Source organism: Monodelphis domestica, chromosome 4 (assembly GCF_027887165.1).
Source record: "Monodelphis domestica isolate mMonDom1 chromosome 4, mMonDom1.pri, whole genome shotgun sequence".
NCBI classification, from domain to species: Eukaryota; Metazoa; Chordata; class Mammalia; order Didelphimorphia; family Didelphidae; genus Monodelphis; species Monodelphis domestica.
The window spans coordinates 124563742-124581611 of NC_077230.1; positions in this window are offsets into that span (position 1 = coordinate 124563742).

Below are 17870 nucleotides of genomic sequence, written 5' to 3' on the forward strand. Positions count from 1 at the left end.
TTTAGGTTTTCTAGGAAATTTTGGGCTTATGTTCAATTTTTGTGTGTATATGTATAATATATATATATATAAAGAATCTTCAAGCTTTAAAGTGCAATATGAATGGTATTATCATTGTTATTGTTGTTATTACTTCTCCAACTTTTTATTGAAATTGTGAGCTGGTCCTCATAAAGTGTCACTACTCACTTTAACAGTTCAAAGCCTAACTCTGAGAGTCTAGGTTTCTAGTGCTATCATGCATGAGCGCCCACCAGTGTTTTTCATTAACAATTTGCCAGCTAACTTCTAAAGTTATTTATTAACAGAGTGAAATAAGAATAGTTGCCACAAAATATTTCCCTTCCAAAGCTTGGGGAAAATCACCCATACATACACACATAATCTAGTGGAAAACTGGGATTAAATTTAGAATACAATGGTACTGATGCATCTGTGTAAAGAATACATGAAACCAAAGTATAAACTCACAACTCCTGGTTACTGGAAAAGCTTTCTGAGACCAAAACCAACATTCTTTTGTGGTCCAAGAGGTCTGTTCAGTGAACCTTCTTCCCTTAGGTGTCTATATCTGTCAATATTCATGTTTGTCTATATTCTTATTTTTTCCATTCTCTCTTTTTTTAGTGACAATTTGTTTGCCTTTGGTATATCACTGCACATAACTAGATGCCTTCTTTTCTATTGGTTCTGTCTCTCTAGTGACTTGATTAATATATCAGGAGAAAGAGGTGAAGCTCTTTCCTGCTTCCTCCAATCCATTCCCAAACTCTACCAAAATAATTTCTTTTCAGGAGACTTAACCTTCTGTACAACATTTAGCTTGTTGAAAACTATTCTGAACTCACTGTTGAACTGGCTCATTGCTGAACTGGCCCCTATTTTTATACATAGTCCAAGAGATGTAATTTGATTTTCTCAAATAATCACAAGGTGTTTGTGTGTGGAATCATCTACTTTTCATCCAATGACTGAAAGTCTTTTGATAACTTATAGATTGATTAAAGACTTGTTGAAAAATTTGATGAAATTATAGTAATTTTTTAAACAACTAATAGAGCCTGTTGACTGGTCCAATCAAGATATCTGTACACTCTATTTGATTATAGTGATTGGGAGACAGGGATGGAAACTCCTGGCCTTCATATAGATCCATGTTAATGCAGAATAAATCTCCAGAAATTTACCAGCGTTCTGTCCTTGGTTCTATCTCTTCAAAATTTTAATAAATTACTTATACAATGGCAAATTTTTGCATGGCATGAAGCCAGAAAAGATATCCTTGATGACAGAATTGAGATCCAAAGAGAGCTTGACAGGATACGACAATGGACTAAATATAATTAGATGGCGTTTGGAATCACACAGTCATAAAATTTAGAGCTAGAAAAGACCTTAGAAATGATACACAGCTGGGTAGCTCAGTAGATTGAGAGCTAGTCCTAGAGATGGGAGGTCCTAGGTTCAAATCTGGCCTCAGACACTTCCCAGCTGTGTGACCCTGGGCAACTCACTTAACCCCCATTGCCTAGCCCTTACCACTCTTCTGCCTTGGAGCCAAAATACAGTATTGACTCCAAGACAGAAGGTAAGGGTTTAAAAAAAAAAGAAATTATACAGTCCGTTTCACTCATTTAATAGATGAAGACATTGAGAGTCAAAGTGTTCAAATAACTTGCCAAAAAGTCATTGACATAGTGAGGAGCAGAATCAATGTTGGATCCCAGACCTTCTGACTCCAGAACCAGTATTGTTTCTACTAATTAGAAGTAATAAATGTCAAGTCTTAAACTTGGGTTAATAATAAATAGCTGCTTTAATACAGGCTGAAGGAAATATAATTAGAAAAGAACTTGTTGAAAAAAAGACCTGGGGGTTCAATAGACTGCAAGCTCAGCAGTATTCAAAGGTAATTTTAAATCAATAGCATGATGTGGTAATCAGAAAGGCTAATATGATCTTACTTCTTCCTTGGACCCTTTTCTTTTTGTATAGTCTCTCACTTCTAGACCTTATCAGATGCCATGGGTTTAAGTATCACCTCTAAGTGGATGACTGTCTTGTCTCTGTCTTGAGTCCTAGTTCTACATTACATGTTGCCTATGGGACATTTCAAGTTGAATTTCCTGAAGATATAACAAACTTATACTACCCCCCCCCCAACTTTATCCTTCTAACTTGTCTTATCCAAACTTCCCTATTTCTGTCAATGGTACCACTATTCTTCTATTCACCCATATATGAAACAGTTGCCACTGTTTCTACTACTATATTTCTCACATTTGTCCTTTTCTCTCTATTCAGGTTACCATTACCCTACTTCACTATTCAAATGCTTCTTACTTGGTCTTAGTTCCTCAAATGTATCACCTCTCCAGTCTATCATCTACACAGTTGCCAAAATATTTTTCTTAAAGCACAGGTCTGATCATATCACTTCCTTACCAAGTAAACTTTAGTGGCTAATTGTTGCTTCTAAGATAAAATATAAACTCTTGTACTTAAAACTTTCATAACCCAACTACAGTTTACCTTCCCAGCCTTACTTCATGTACTCCCTTAAGAATCACTTGACCTTACTGGATCCCAATGTCTTCATCTTTGCAGAAACTGCCTCTCATATTAAAAATGCTCTCTTTACCTCCACTTCTTAGGATACCATATTTTCTTTAAAACTCAGATCATAAACTACCTTTTAAACAAAGCATTTCCAGATTACTTCAGCTGCTAGAGCACTGGGGGGCATGACGTTGTGTCCCTGAACTTTAGGAGTTCACCAGAATCCTGATGAGTCTATTGCTAACGCAAGAAGCTTTAGCAGGTCAGCATCCTGTCTTGAGAAGCTTCAGCAGTTCTTAGGCCTATCTCAAAGAGCTTCACAGATTGCTATTTGGAGAGGACAGTGAATCCTATTCATCTGTTCACCCATCTACCTATCTATCTACCTATCTTTATCTTTTGAATATAAATTTGGAGGAAACTTCACTTAGAAATGGGTATCCAAGAATTGTTTTCTTGTGTAAATTTTATTTTCTTTCTATTTACTGTTAGATATCCTAATTGAATGCTTTAGCTATTTAACTTATGACTCTTAAATTGCCTGTGAAGTGGTTGTAGTGGAAGCTTGGGTCATAATTTATGCAATCAATTACTTAAAACAGTGTTCTAATGAACCTAGAACAAGTAGTAAAGGATTAAATTTCCAGTGTTAGGTATACTTTAGATGTTCTAAAGTTGCTTTGTGGGTCCATTAGCTATGTCCATGATGAATAAGGAAAAAAGCTTTAAAATGATTTTTAATTATAGTTGAAAATGACTAGGTATATCATAGAAATAGAATATAGTAATTTAAGCTTCCACTTGGTATCTCTTAGCAGAGCAACCTGGGAGAATATGTTTTCTTGGAATTAGGAGGCTAAATTTTTAAACATATTAATATAATAATTACCTTTCCTGGTAGTCTCATATGGTCACTTAGCATTCTTGGTGAGCTTTTCTGGGGGAGAGGGGAGAACAGACAGAACCTTTGCTGTATCTATTGTAATAAATATTTTACCCATGGTATAAAATACATTTAAATCATTTATATATAATAGGTCATATGTCGGAGAAGTATGGAGAGGTGATATGATAAAGGCTGTGAAAATCACTTGCCACAGGTTCAGATGATGAATGTATCAGGAGGGATTTTGCTTCTGAATGAAAATAGCACTCAAACCTGCTTGCTTATTGTGAACTCTTTTCTATTCACATGATTGTCAACAATCATTATAGAAACTGTAGTATGGGGCAGAAGCACAGATTTCTTAAAGCAGTTGGACTATGTCCCTACCCTAATTTCTTCCTTAAATCAAAAGGAAGAGTCCTAGGATCCTAGATTTAGAGCTGAAAGGGACCTTAGAATGCCATTTTGTGCAGAAGAGTCAAACTCAAGGCCCACTTGCAAAAGCTGTCAGGAAAACTCCATAATATGGCTTGAAACCAGATTAAAATATGATTTAAAATGCTGAACAAAATGAATAAATATACAATGTTGTTTTGGGAGAGGACTAATAGCATGGCTGATGTCTTTTACCCCTATATAAATTTGACTCATTCTCTCTTCCAGGGTCATCAATGTCCAGTGACAGGACAAAAGTCAAAATGACTAGTGATAGTTTGGGATGCAGGGGATTACCATGGCTTTTTCTATGTCTAACTGAGCCCTAAGCACTCCACAGTTTTTACTGACACTACCTTCATGGCCTCTGGAACAACTTGTTCTCAATCGCGACTTCCAAAAGTCTTCACATGCCTGGGGTAGACACTGCCACACAATTCATCCCCAGCTTTGAGACCTGTAAGTTATCCTCAACCTGGTTTAGCCTGCCTGCTGAGATGATTTACCAGGTGAGTGTGGCCACGACATGTATTATAGCATCTTGGAGTCAGAGGTAAAAGCTGGGTGATAGGTAGACACCAAAGGAGGGGCAGCAATCCTGAAAAGAGCTCGGCTGCTAGTCTTCCCTGAACACATATAATAGAACATAAATAGTACTAATATGTGGTTTTCTAAGTCAAGATGAGGCCATTTCTATTTGAGTCTGATGCCTCTGATCTACTTTAACTCCATCATTTCACAGATAAAGAAAGTGAGACCCAGAGAAGAATTGGGACTTGCCCCAAGTCACATAGAGAAAAATGTGTGATTGGAATCCTGATGCTCTGATTCAAAATTTATTATACTTTATGCTGCACTATGCCCCATTCTGCCAATAATTGTGGTTTTTCAAGTATTTCAGGCACATTCAACTCTTTGTGATCTCATTTGAAGTTTTCTTAGCTAAGATACTGGAATGATTTTTCATTTCCATCTCTAGTTCATTTTATGGATGAAACACCTGAGGCAAATGGGGTTAAGTTATTTTCTTAGGAGCACACAGTTAGTGTCTGAGGCTCATTTTGAACTCAGGAAGATGAGTCTTCCTGATTCCAGGCCTGGCACTCTATTCACTGTGACACTTAACTGTCCCTCAATGATATCTTTATTCAGATAAATCTCTTAAAAACTGGTTGATTGAACTGTTATCATGTTCTGGTGACCCAAATTTGCTTTTAGGGGAAAAATGAGAAGGAAAGTATTGTTTCCATAGCAGAATGGGAGAAATCAGTTAATCGAAAAGTCTACTAAACACCTGCTATGTGTCCAGCTCTATGCCAGGCACTGTGGGAAGTACAAAGATCGGATAATTTGGCCAAATGATAAAATTAATAGAATTGTAATAATTAGAGAACAATTATGTTCTAAACTGCACAGCAGGAATTTAGAGCTGGGAGAGAACATTTTAAGCCACTGCAGTGAGCTAAAGTTTCATGGAAGAGGCAGGACATGAAAGATGATAGGGGTGCAGATGAGCAGGGGTGAGGAGTAAGGGCACACTATTTCTAAGCAATGAAAAAGAACAAGATGAATTTGAGCCCTTCTGAAAAGAAGTGGTGTGAAAGTTGACCTCATCTTCCTGATCATAGTCAGATTGCTTCTGTGCTCCAAAGAGATGCAAGTCCGTTCAAATAGGGCACTAGCAAGAACCAGTCCATTCCAATAGAGGCATTGAGTAGCTCCTTAGGGCTGAATTTACCTTGACCAATCATGTAATCCATGTTACATTTTGTGGAAATTTCATTCCCTTCAGGAGTTTCCTCTGCCAGCTGAGAGGAGATGACTACTTCTTCTTGGCACTCTATTCCGTTCCGTCTTTTCTGTCTTCAGCTGCTCAATTGCAATCCCAAACTCATCCTGATCAAATCATATGATGCACTTGTAATTTAATTTCTCCTGCCCATTCCACTTTCTTGCTCTTCCCCAGCAATTCTTCCATTATAGGAGAACAATCTATTTTCCTTTCAGGATAGATCTCCAAGCCCATGATTCTGGCTAGAAAGATTAAAAAAAAATCTTGGTGTGATTTCTCAAACTCACAATTACATTAGTGCCGGAAGCCAAAATTTCTGTATTTTAACATAGTGCTACCTAATGAGAGGTAATTACACTGGTCAAGTGAAATTATTTTATTTATCTACAGTCTAGATCCTAGGCAATAAAACTGTGTCATAAATCTTCCAGCCTCTCTTAATTGTTTTTCAAGGGTATATGCATGGACCTAGTAGGAACACAAGTGCTAATTAACCAAAATATAAGTAATCTGATCATTCAACTCGATTTTTAAAAATGTGTACTCAACTTTCAGCAGAAGGAAAATGACAGAAAATCAGAGGCCAAGGGTTTAAAACACTCATTGGTGTTTTGGTGGAGATGGAAGCAACTCAGAGGACGCTTATTTAAACCTTTTGTTTTATAGGAAACAGACCACGAGAAATAAAGCTATTTATCTAGCTACACAACTAGTTTGTTACAAAGATGGAAATAGGGTTCATGTTTTTAGGTTTCAGGTACATAATCATTCAATTTTGCTACACTGATTTGGTATAAATACATGCAGAAAGAAAACTCCAATTCATTTTTGAAAAATTTCTTTGGTTTCTTCAAATTCAGTCTACTCCCCTGTTATAATTATACTTCTGTACTTTGAGATGAGATGTTCAAAATGATGATCTTAGGGCACAAATTTTAAAGAAAAGAACATCATCTTTTGCATACTGTGTATACTATCAAGAAACCCCTCCCCATATATATATATATATATATATACAGATATACATACATATATATATATATATAGTACTTTGCAGTTTAAAAATGTTTTCCTCATAGCCCTAAAAATGATTAGTTTAAATACTATTATCCATATTTTTACACACAGGGGAAATGAAAATAATAGAAGTTAAATAACTTTTCCATGGTCACACTGCTACTAAGTCTTGGAGCCTGGGCTAGGTCTCCTATCTTCTGATCACAAATCCCTATTTTCTTTCTATTTCTGCTTTGAAAGAAGGTTTATATAATATAGAAAGATATTTAGGCTTCAGAAGTGAAACAAGATTTTCTGGATAACATTTTGTAAAAGAAAATTAAATGATTTAGAAATCTCCAGTCACTGAGCATTCTAGATAATAAATGGAGGATTTCCTCTAATTTCAATGATATACCATATTATTTCTTTAGTTTTCATAATAACTTATATAATTTGTACTTTCATGTGTTCCATGATCCTAAATAAGGATCTTTTCATTATTTGTGTGTTTGTGTATTTATTTTTTATAACATTATTAGTTTTCAAATGAATTAATATTCAAAGTTTGGAGGAGACTGGATCAGCTATTTTTGAGGTGTGAAAGGGTAAACAAAACACTCTTGCCTCCTAGCAATTCAGACTTTTTGTTAGGTTACTTTAAAAAACATCATTTCGACTGCAAATCTCTTTTCATTGAAAATATCTAATGAGGCATATGCACACAATCATTTATGAGAAATCCCTACCAGCCTGGGGAGAAATCAATCAAACCACAAACAATTATTAAGGTGGAAAGCAAGAGGATGAATAGTCATATTATGGTAATTTTGACCAAATAAACATGCAACATCACAGGTTTAAATTGTAGTCAGATTCATCAGATGAGCTGGTCAATGTGAATGTTACTTCCCAAAGGTAGGACACTGGCATTCTAGCCAGTTTATTTCTTTCTATGCATAAGATCATTGGAGAACAATCACACTTAGAGACATGGAAAACATGCACTCAATCTAATTATACATGGCACTTTGGATTGAAAACAAATTTCAACTCGACATATTTCTAAATGAATTTTAATCTCAGTAATGGGACACTATTATTCTTGTCTATTCCATTTGCCTAGTTCACATTTTTTTGCAAGGTTAGCAATTCTATTCAAGTCTCCCCTCACTCTGAAGTTATGGTAGAAATTGCCTTTGAAATGTGCCCAGTGTTTATTTGTAGCCTGCACATTTGCACTTTTTTTTCTCTCTCCAGTTACTGCTATTATGCCAAACATTTGGTTCTCCACTTTTCATACATCTTGTTACATATCTGAGTCAACAGATGGGGACTGAACATTAGAAATGTTCTCCAGCTTTTCTTAGAAGGGGAAAAGCTGCCACCTTTGCAGCAAGACTTTTGTCTCATTTTCAGAATGTATTGCACATTCTTATTTTTGGCAAGCCTGGCCAGTAGTCCCAGCATTATTCATACCCCCTCACGTTGTTAATGGATTTTCAATTGCAAATTATCTCTGGAACATGTATCACAATACTTTTTACATCTGTATGTATTGATTTACATACTCATGATATTCAATCATCCCTTTGGCTAGAATCAACAGGCTCTTCAATGAGAAGGATTTTTTTGTGTGTGTGTGTGTGTGTTGGGTGAGTGGGGGGGGGTAGACAGAACTGTGGTATATGTATATAGGGATAGCAAATGGCTATCACAATGATAACTGGATATTATAATCCAGAAGGGAATTGGCCCATTTTTGATTGGACCACTTTAGAATCTGGATTCTGGAATGTCCTCTGTCCTCACATCTCTTGAAAAAAGGTTCAGACAGCCTTGCTTTGCTTTACTTGACAGATATCAATGAATAAGGAAATAGAAAAGAGCTTTGAAGGAAAACACTTCTTTGTTTTGATAAAATGTCTGAAAGACAGTCTATTAAAAAAACAGGGGTAATAAAGTTATCTGCTAATGTTGAATAATTCAGTAAATGCTATCAGTTAAAAATCCTAGCTCTGACACTTAAAAGTCCTGTAACCATGGACATATTATTTAGCCTCCTTGCCTCTTAGATTACTTATCTCATAAAATTAGAGCTTTGGATTGTATTATTTCTGATGTTCCTGATAGTTCTAGATCCTATGCTCCCCTGAAATCCCGGACAGTCCAGTGACTCTTGATTCATCAGTCTGAATTATTGATTAGCTAGAATATATTAAGTATACCTACTAATATATGACCAGGAGATTTAAGTGCAATAAATATTATTAAGGAGCTAGGAGTTGGGCCCAAGAATATAAAGGATGTTGTAGGTTAGCCCCAAAAGTTAGAGCTAAAAAGAATAGACTCAAAGCTGGACAGGTTTTAAAAATTACCATTTATGTACTCAAATTCACTTTGGCATGTACTTGCTTGGACTCTCACCTGACTTTATAAAATGCTTGATTAGGATCCCTTTTGCCCACATTGCCAACTTGTATTTTTAGGCCTTATATAGCCTTTCCCCTTGTGGTTGACCATTGCCTTGTGGTTTAATGAGACAACTCTGGAAAATAGACACTTAAAATATTAGAAACAAAGAAGTGCTTGTCTTCAAAGATGATTGCTCTCAAGCAGGATCCTCCCTATATGGAACTAATAAGTAGATGACTTCTGTTTTTCAATATTTTCTTTTTTTCTTTCTATTATCCCCTTGATCTTTTGAGTGTATATCCTGGGTATATATTATTATAATTTATTTTGCAGGTGTGAGCAAATCAAGAATAAGGACATGTAATACACCCTGGAAAAGACTACCAACTTTCTGAAAGACTTTTCTACTCCTCCCTTCTCTTTCTTCCTTCTTTCTATACCCTTTCCACTACAACATTCCCTAGAATTTTATGTCACTCCTTGGGTTTCAATATTCCTTACAGTGATGAGTACCTCTAGGGAGTTCCCCATCTCTGAAACTTCCTGACTCTCTCTCATATATGAATTTATCCATACTACATCCTATTGTTTTTAAAGCCTGGCTAATCTGGTAATTAGTTTTGAGCAAAGGCATATATCACTGATAAGGGTTTAATTCCTTGAATAAAATTTACATTGTAAAAAACCCTTACCTGCTGTCTGTATAAATGGAGACTTTGAACCTTTGATTTCATTCCCCAGAAGTCCTTAGTAGTTCCCAAAATTCCCTATCATCTCTCCTGTGTCTCCACTTTGGCAAGATCATGTTATTGGTATTTAAATGGCTGTAACTCCTCCCATGGGCTTTTTTTTTTTCCAGGTCACCAGACTGAGTTCAGGTACTTCCTTTTACTTTAGTTATTATTAATAAAACTCTTAAAATATAATACTTAGTTATCAATTATTAGTTTTAATCTTTACATTTGGCAACCATGATAACATTGATTGTTCTGCCTCCATTATCCCAAAAAAGCAAAGAAAAGGGCTGGAATTTCCTCTGAGTCACATTCCATCAAGCACCTCCTTTTTGCTGCCATCCTGGCTCCCATATGCTGCTGAAATCTAGTCTCTTTTTTGTCTTTCATGGTGTGGCAAACTTTCTGTAGTCCTGGCTATTGATTGGGTAGTACATAATTTCTTAAATTATTTTAATTGGGCCCTGATTCAAGGACCTGTTATAGGTTTGTTTTTCCTTTACTTAGATTTTTTTAGACATGACTTTTACATTTTGCATTATATCCATGTTATTTTTCTCTTTCATTTAAATTTTTTGATGTTTTTGATTTTCTTTTGCAAATTGATTCATATCAGTCATGAATCCCTGAGTGATCCCTGTGTTTGTTATTATTTACCTGAGGGGGGCCAAGTTATTGTTTGAACTTTGACTTAAATTTGAGCAATTTTAGGATATGAAGCTTGCTACCTCCCAGGATCCAGAATGCACCACGAAGATAGATGCCTGCAGAGACCACATGCTGCACCAGAAGGTCCAGAATGAACTTTGGGATGTGAATTGAACTATGGAGGGGTTGAAATGCCTTTGTTTTGAATGTATACTCTTATGCCAAAGGATACCACCCCCAAATTGGCTTTTTGTTAACCTAGTAATCATTGGTTTTGTTCTTTTTTCCCTTTGTCCACAAATTATTGCAATTTTAAAGTTGATTATGTTTCCATGATCCTTTTGGGGAGACTGGCTTCCCAATAGGGTCACAGGGGGGGTATGCAGAAATAGAGATTTTGAACCTTTGACTTAATTCCCCGGAAGTCCTTAGTATTTCCCAAAATTCCCTATAATCTCTCCTGTGTCTTCACATTGACAAGATCATGTTAACTCCTCCCATGGGCTTTTTTTTTTTCACATGACTGGGCTGAGTTCAGGTACTTCCTTTTCCTTTAGATAGAAGAGCAATAAGGACTAGGCACAGGAGTTAAGAGATGTGCCTAGGTTCACACAGTTAGGAAGTGTTCGAAATCATACTTGAACCTAGGACCTCCTGTCTTCTGGCCTGGCTGTCTAACCACCAAGCCGTCCCAAATAATTCTTATATTTTAAGGGAAAATTTCAGTTTCTTAACCCAAAGGAATGGAAAATAATGTGAGTATATGTGTTGTATGTGTGATATGTGTGAGGGGAATGGTGGTGGTAGGGGGTGTTAGAAAGGATTTTTATAGTATTCCTCAAATCACACCATGGAGGTGTCAGTCTAAGTCTGTCTTTCTATTAGCAGGATTTATTCTTGGGTATATACTCATTATTGGAAAAAATCACTGAAGTTCCACAAGAAGAAAGACTTTAGTAGAATTCTCTAACTGGGATGGAACAAACCCCAACATATTAGTATTGACTGGGTGGTTAGCAAATCCTTACTTGGTGGCATCTGATCAAATCAAAAGAGTAAGAGAATTAAAGTCTATTTGAAAGGAAAACTGCAGTCCATGTCTGTGATGAAAGCTTTATTTCCAAACAGAAATGGAAAGAGGCAAATAACAAGAAAAACTCATATCAGAGTTTTATTAAAAAAGACATAAAATTCTAGTTTTATCCTCTGGCTAGTACTTTGATGTCATTGACTAAAGTCATTGGAGATAAATCTAAGGTTGAGAAGGGGCAGCTGTCCATCCATTCACTTGACCTTTTGTAGTGATTTTATTAAAGTCTTTCCATTGCTGAAAATGAATTACAGACTTGGGCTTATTCTTTAGGAAATGAAAGTGCCCAGAAAGAGATTACATGGCTTCATATGATATCTAAACAAGATTAGTTTGCTGGCTATCACATTAAAATCCCATTAAAGAGAAAGTTCCGCTCCAGCCCATCTCCTTGTGGCAAGTTCTAAATGAAGAGAGGAAGACTGCTTACAGACATCAACAGAGGTGAGTGCTAAGGGCCCTTAGGAAATATGGAGAAATGGAGTTGCCCTTTGATCTCTCTGGATCATCAGACTACTGACAGTATTCATGCCCCATTACTTTCAACCAAAATATTTCAACCCTAAAGAGGAAACCTTTAGAAAGTAATGTAAATTAAGTTAGAGGTATATGATATGGCAGAATTCAGGCATTCCCCATGGAGAAAGAGGACAGAAAGTCAAAGCTCTGAAAAACTGAAAGAGCAACCAATTTATGCTCTAGGGATTTCCAACTCCTTGCAAAAGCATCTCTCAATGCCCTTTTGCTCCCTCCTATACTAAACACCCTTGTGCTATTATATGGGCATCTTGCATATAGATGGTATAGTGCATTGAGTATAATCGCAGGATCACAAGCTATAAAGCTGGAAGGGAACTTATTTCTCATCTTTTTTAATTTCTTCATTTTATAGAAATACTAGATTGTTTACTTTTGATTTTCAATGTACCCTTCATTCAAAAAATTGGAAGGAATAGGGAAAATGATCAACTTTTGAGCCCACCTTTGGACTTTACATTATGATTCCATATTTTTTCAGACCAATATGAATTTTGGAAGACCAAGGCTTTCATGAATCAATTGACAGGACTATGAAAAATGGGCTCTTTTACTTGAGATTGTAAACTGAAAGGATAAATAACATGCATATAAATTCATCTACACAATATAACTTGTTTTATTATTACTTATAACATGCAATTGACACTAGTTGTTTTTGTATTCTATCATCTTTAAATATTTTGTTTTTGAAATGTAGGTGTAGATTCTGCTCTAGACCACACGAAAAGCATTTACTCATTCAAAAGGTGTTTGAAGTTGGAAAATATACATTATTGAACAAATAATAAAAAGTATATGTTGTTGCTTATTTCTATAATAATAATAAATCAAATTAACACCTACTCAATATAGGTCTTTTTTTTAAACTTACTTTCTGACTGTCTTAGAATTGATATGACGTATTGGTTCCAAAGCAGAAGAATGGTAAAGGCTAGGCAATTGGGGTTAAGTGACTTGTCCAGAATCACACAGCTAGGAAACCAATATCAGTCCTAACATGCACATTTGTAAAATGGATAAAAATGGATTTCAGAAAGTATCATAGGAAAAACCCATATGACTTTAAATAAATATAGGACCCATTCTCTGAAGGCAGCTAGAGAAAGCTGAACTCTTCCTTGTCAAAAGCAGATTATACATAGAATGAGTAGAAGCTTTGCAACACATTACTGCAAGAAGTAAGCATTTAGCATCTAACTAATATATACTAAGACCCAATTTCTTGGCTACAATTATATTTCAGAAGTTTATATTTCACCAAATAGCATATGATAAATCCCTACATTACAAATATGCTTCTCAAAGTATCCTTGAAAATTTAATAAATAAACTTTAATGGAAGCAAAGATTGTATATATGTATTGCTGTTGTCCCCAATCAACTGGATGTAACAGTGAGAAATAAAAATTTAAAAATTTTAATATATTGCTATATCAGACACGTAAAATGTCCAGGCTATGTGGAATGAAGAAATTTCAAACTGCAAAGACCTATCAAAAGAAGTCAAAATTATGTGGGAGCAAAATTTGATACATATTATTTCCAATGATCTGTCTGCTCTTAGAATTATCTTAGAGATGCATTCAGTGTGCTTATAAAACATAAGCTTACATATCAATACTTTTATTCATATACCAAATGCAACTATTTTATCCATCTGTGAAAAAGTCTATAGAAAGAACATTAAATATAGAATAATAGCAAACTAGTACCTTATTCAAGGGGTGTTTCAAACTAAACTCTACTGAAAAATACAAGAGGGAGGGGACAGTTAGGTGGCTAAGTGGTTAGAGATTCAGGTCTAGAAATAAGAGGTCCTGGGTTCAAAATCTAACCTCAGACATATCTTAGTTGTGTGACCCTGGGTAAGTCACTTAATTCCCATTTCCTATGTCTTACTGCTTTTCTGCCTTGGAAACAATATATAATATTGATTCTAAGATGGAAGGTAAGAGTTTTTTTAAAATATGAAAATGAGAATAAAAATCATTTATATGCTTAAAAAGTACTTTCACATCAATTATGTTCAAAGACAGCTGAAGATCATGTCTTTTTTAATGGACAGAAAATACAGTTCATTTTAATTAACTCAGAATCAAGATGATGACTTTCAAAGAAAGGTGAAGTTATCAAGTATTTTTGTTTTGAAATCACTGCAAAAGGTGCAATGCCTATTGTTCAGATATGGGGTGAGGTGGGGGGAATCTATTCCTAACCTATAGCTATAACTTTAGACTATTAAGATGACCTAAGCAAAGATAAGACTTCAAACAGATACATATGGATACTTTCATTCACACACACACCCACATACATACACTCATGCAAAGGTGAGCTAATTCATCACAAATCCTATGTACTGTTGCTCCTTTACTAATTAGACAGAGGTAACTTTGTGGACTACTTTGGACAAATAGTACTCTGTCTTCCTTTTCCCTAATTCAAATACTCCTTGACAATAGTTTTCTAGAAGTCAGCATTTTGTTTATTCAGACAGGGACTCCAAGTTAAAAAGTAACATTTTGGGTTTTCTTACTTTTCCTACAGCTAAAGTGCTATTGAAACCAAAGCTTTCTGCATTTTTTCTAAGCAGGGGATAATAAAATTTGTGTATATGATTTTTCAAAAGCAGAGAAAACATATTCATTTATTGACAAAAGAAGAAACTGAGTCTCAAAAGGTAAAAATAAATGTCCAAAGTCACAAAACTTCCAAGTGGTGAACATAACACCAAACTTCAGTCTTCTGAGTTTCAGTCAACATACCAGCATTTCAGTGTTTTCTTTTCCATTTTCCATCACCAATTTCATACCATTTCTATTTGAGCTTCCCCTTCATGCCACTTAACATACAAATCATTAGTTTTTAACAATAAAAACACATGCATAAGTCTAGGTTCATAATCTTTGAATTCCCCATTCAAATAATTTTACCCCCTGGTGTAGTTTGGGGGTTGTATAAGATTTTCTTATATCATTTCTACTCTGTTCTAATCCATTCCACAAACATGGTCAAGGCACTGTTTATGCAAGGAACTGTCCTTGGTGCTGAGAAGATGCACAATTTCAAAAGTACATGATTTCCAACCTCATACGATGTTTACCTTAATTTAACTCTGAGTGAGCTTTTATGTTCATCCCTCACAACACTCAGCATTGTGCTGAGGTAAAGCAGCAGATTTCTTCAATGTGTCCTAGGAGTTTAGAGGGAAGGTAGTCAGTCAAATTCATGTTTTGTTGCTTTATGGATAGTATTAATAATAATATTATTAATTTATTATTAATATGGATATTAATAATAATATAATAAACAACGATTTAATCTTTTTTGTTTCCATCCAATCTTATTATGTCATATAAACACACTGTGCCTATTGATCTGAGAATCTGTTTGCTTTGTTATTTTTTTCATGGGCAGTTAAGAAGAGACTGAGATATGATGATAATCTATGTGGCACAAGAAATGGGTCTCATTTACATTGTCACTAAATAATCTCTGAATAGAAATGGTGTACTGAGTCTTACTTATTTAAGTTATTCAATGTGAACCTTAAAAATAGAAACACTGTAAAAGTAGTATTTTCTATTCTATAGGCAAAAAGTGTTGACTTTTAATTTAAATGATATACCATAAACAGTTTGAGATTGCCATCTTTATTTTATCCTTATTAAAGTCTTTGACTTTGGAAGGGGGTGTATGTCATGTTTCTTCTGTTCTCATTAGCATCTTCAAATTGTCACCAGATTGATTAATTTGGTTCCATTTCCAATTTGCTTTATTGTGCTTATCTTGAAATAGATTAACTTTGGTCAGACATTCCATCCTCACAGTATTAAGGACAAACGTTGATTCATTTTATGTCATATTTGTTTTATATATGGAAATGTGTTTGCCTGAAATGTAAATGCTATATGTTTTTTGCTTTTTCTTTGTATTTTATGTTCTTCTGTTTCAGGAAATGATTTATCAAAAAAGAAGACTTATGGGCAAGAAAAATGATAAACATATTCATTTAAAAATGATCATGGATACCTTAGAATTGAAAAAGAACAGAAAAATACTTCTCCTGAACATGAAAAATAATGGATTCCTTATTTTATCTATAGATGGCACTGTTGGGATTCATTTCTGAAATGGACAGTATTCAGATTTGAATCTTACAAAAGATGGTTGAGATACATTTTGCATATAATTTTTGACTGATTTTTGCCACATTTTTTGTAAGGGGGACGAGTGTTCTAAAGTAGGATTGCTTGACATAGTTAAGATAACATAGACCAAAAGTGATTCATTTTTTGTTGTAGGGGTAAAAAATCATCCTGCTCAGGGGTGGGGAAAAATCTTAATACTGTATATATTTAGGGATTATTTCTTCAGTCTTGGTTCAGCATACTTTTAAATGAGAAAACATATATAAAAAGCTTTGTAAATGTTCAATTTCTGTGTAAACCATTGTTAATATTATTGATGAAGAGGATAAAAATTGGATTGCACTACTCCCTTGTTATATAGTGAGTTCATTGTCATTGAGAATTTTCCAGATGAAACTGACTAGCCATTTTGGGAGCATTCTGGAGGATGGAATATTTCTTTCCATTTTATTATTCTCTTCAAGCAAACTTTTCCCAAGCCAAAGAAGGTTGAAAGCACTTTCCCTCCTATACTGAATTTTCTAAGATACTCCAACTTGTTCATTTAATTGCCTTCTTAGCCAACTTTCCTGTTATTTGTCTCCCCTGGGTTCCCAGCTCTGATGAGTGATCTTTTACCTTATCTTGCTTAGAATCAAGCTTCCATGTCACTTCCCAGCCATCTCTATAACATTTTCTGTTTTCATATATTCAGTGCCTGGCATAGTGCCTACCATAAAGTAACGACTTGTTAAGTGCTTAATTCATCAAAGTATTTATATAGCAAAGTGCTTATGTAAAATACCATAATTATATAATCTTCAATTGTCACAGTGATACTAACTCCTTTCATATACATACTGGTGTAAGGTGCATATAGCATAGTCCTTGAAGTTAGGAAGACCTCATTCAGACATTTAATATATGTGTGACCATTGGCAAGTCACATCAATTCCCTCAGCATCAGTTTCCTCATTTGTAATTTGGGAATAAGAATAGAATCTAACAAATAGGTTCTTATGAAGATCAAATCATTTAAAAATATGTAAAGTGTTTTGTAAACCTAATGGAGCTATAAAAACAAATTATTATAAGACTCATCATCTGCCCTACTTGAAGTTTCCTATTCCTGCTTCCTTTTTTTACTTTTCTAATCCATTTGGGTTTCTATTTCTTGATTAATCTTTCACATCATTTTCATTAGGCAACTTTTCTACTCAAAACCATTTACTAGTTCCCTGTTTCCTATATGTGAAATATTAATTTCTTAGTCTAGCTTTTATCATGCTCCACAATCTGACTAATCTATCCAACCTCATTGCTCCCTAATAGGTTCCCTGTGTTCTCTTTAGTCCAGTTTCTTCATTGTTCCATAATCACACTTATCCTTTGCTCATAGTCTTTACCTGCCATTTCTCCACCCTCTACCCAAATTCTCTTCATCCTCTGGGATCCAGATCAAGACTAACCTCCTGAAGTGAACCTATTATCAATCTCTTTATCAATATCCTTTCTAAATTCTTATATTATTTTAGCACTTAAGAAGACATTGCCTTGAATTATACACCTTTTTTTTTGTTCATATAAACTTGTTTTCTTCATTGATGTTATGATTTCCTTAAAAATAGAGAGTTTGTGTTGTCTT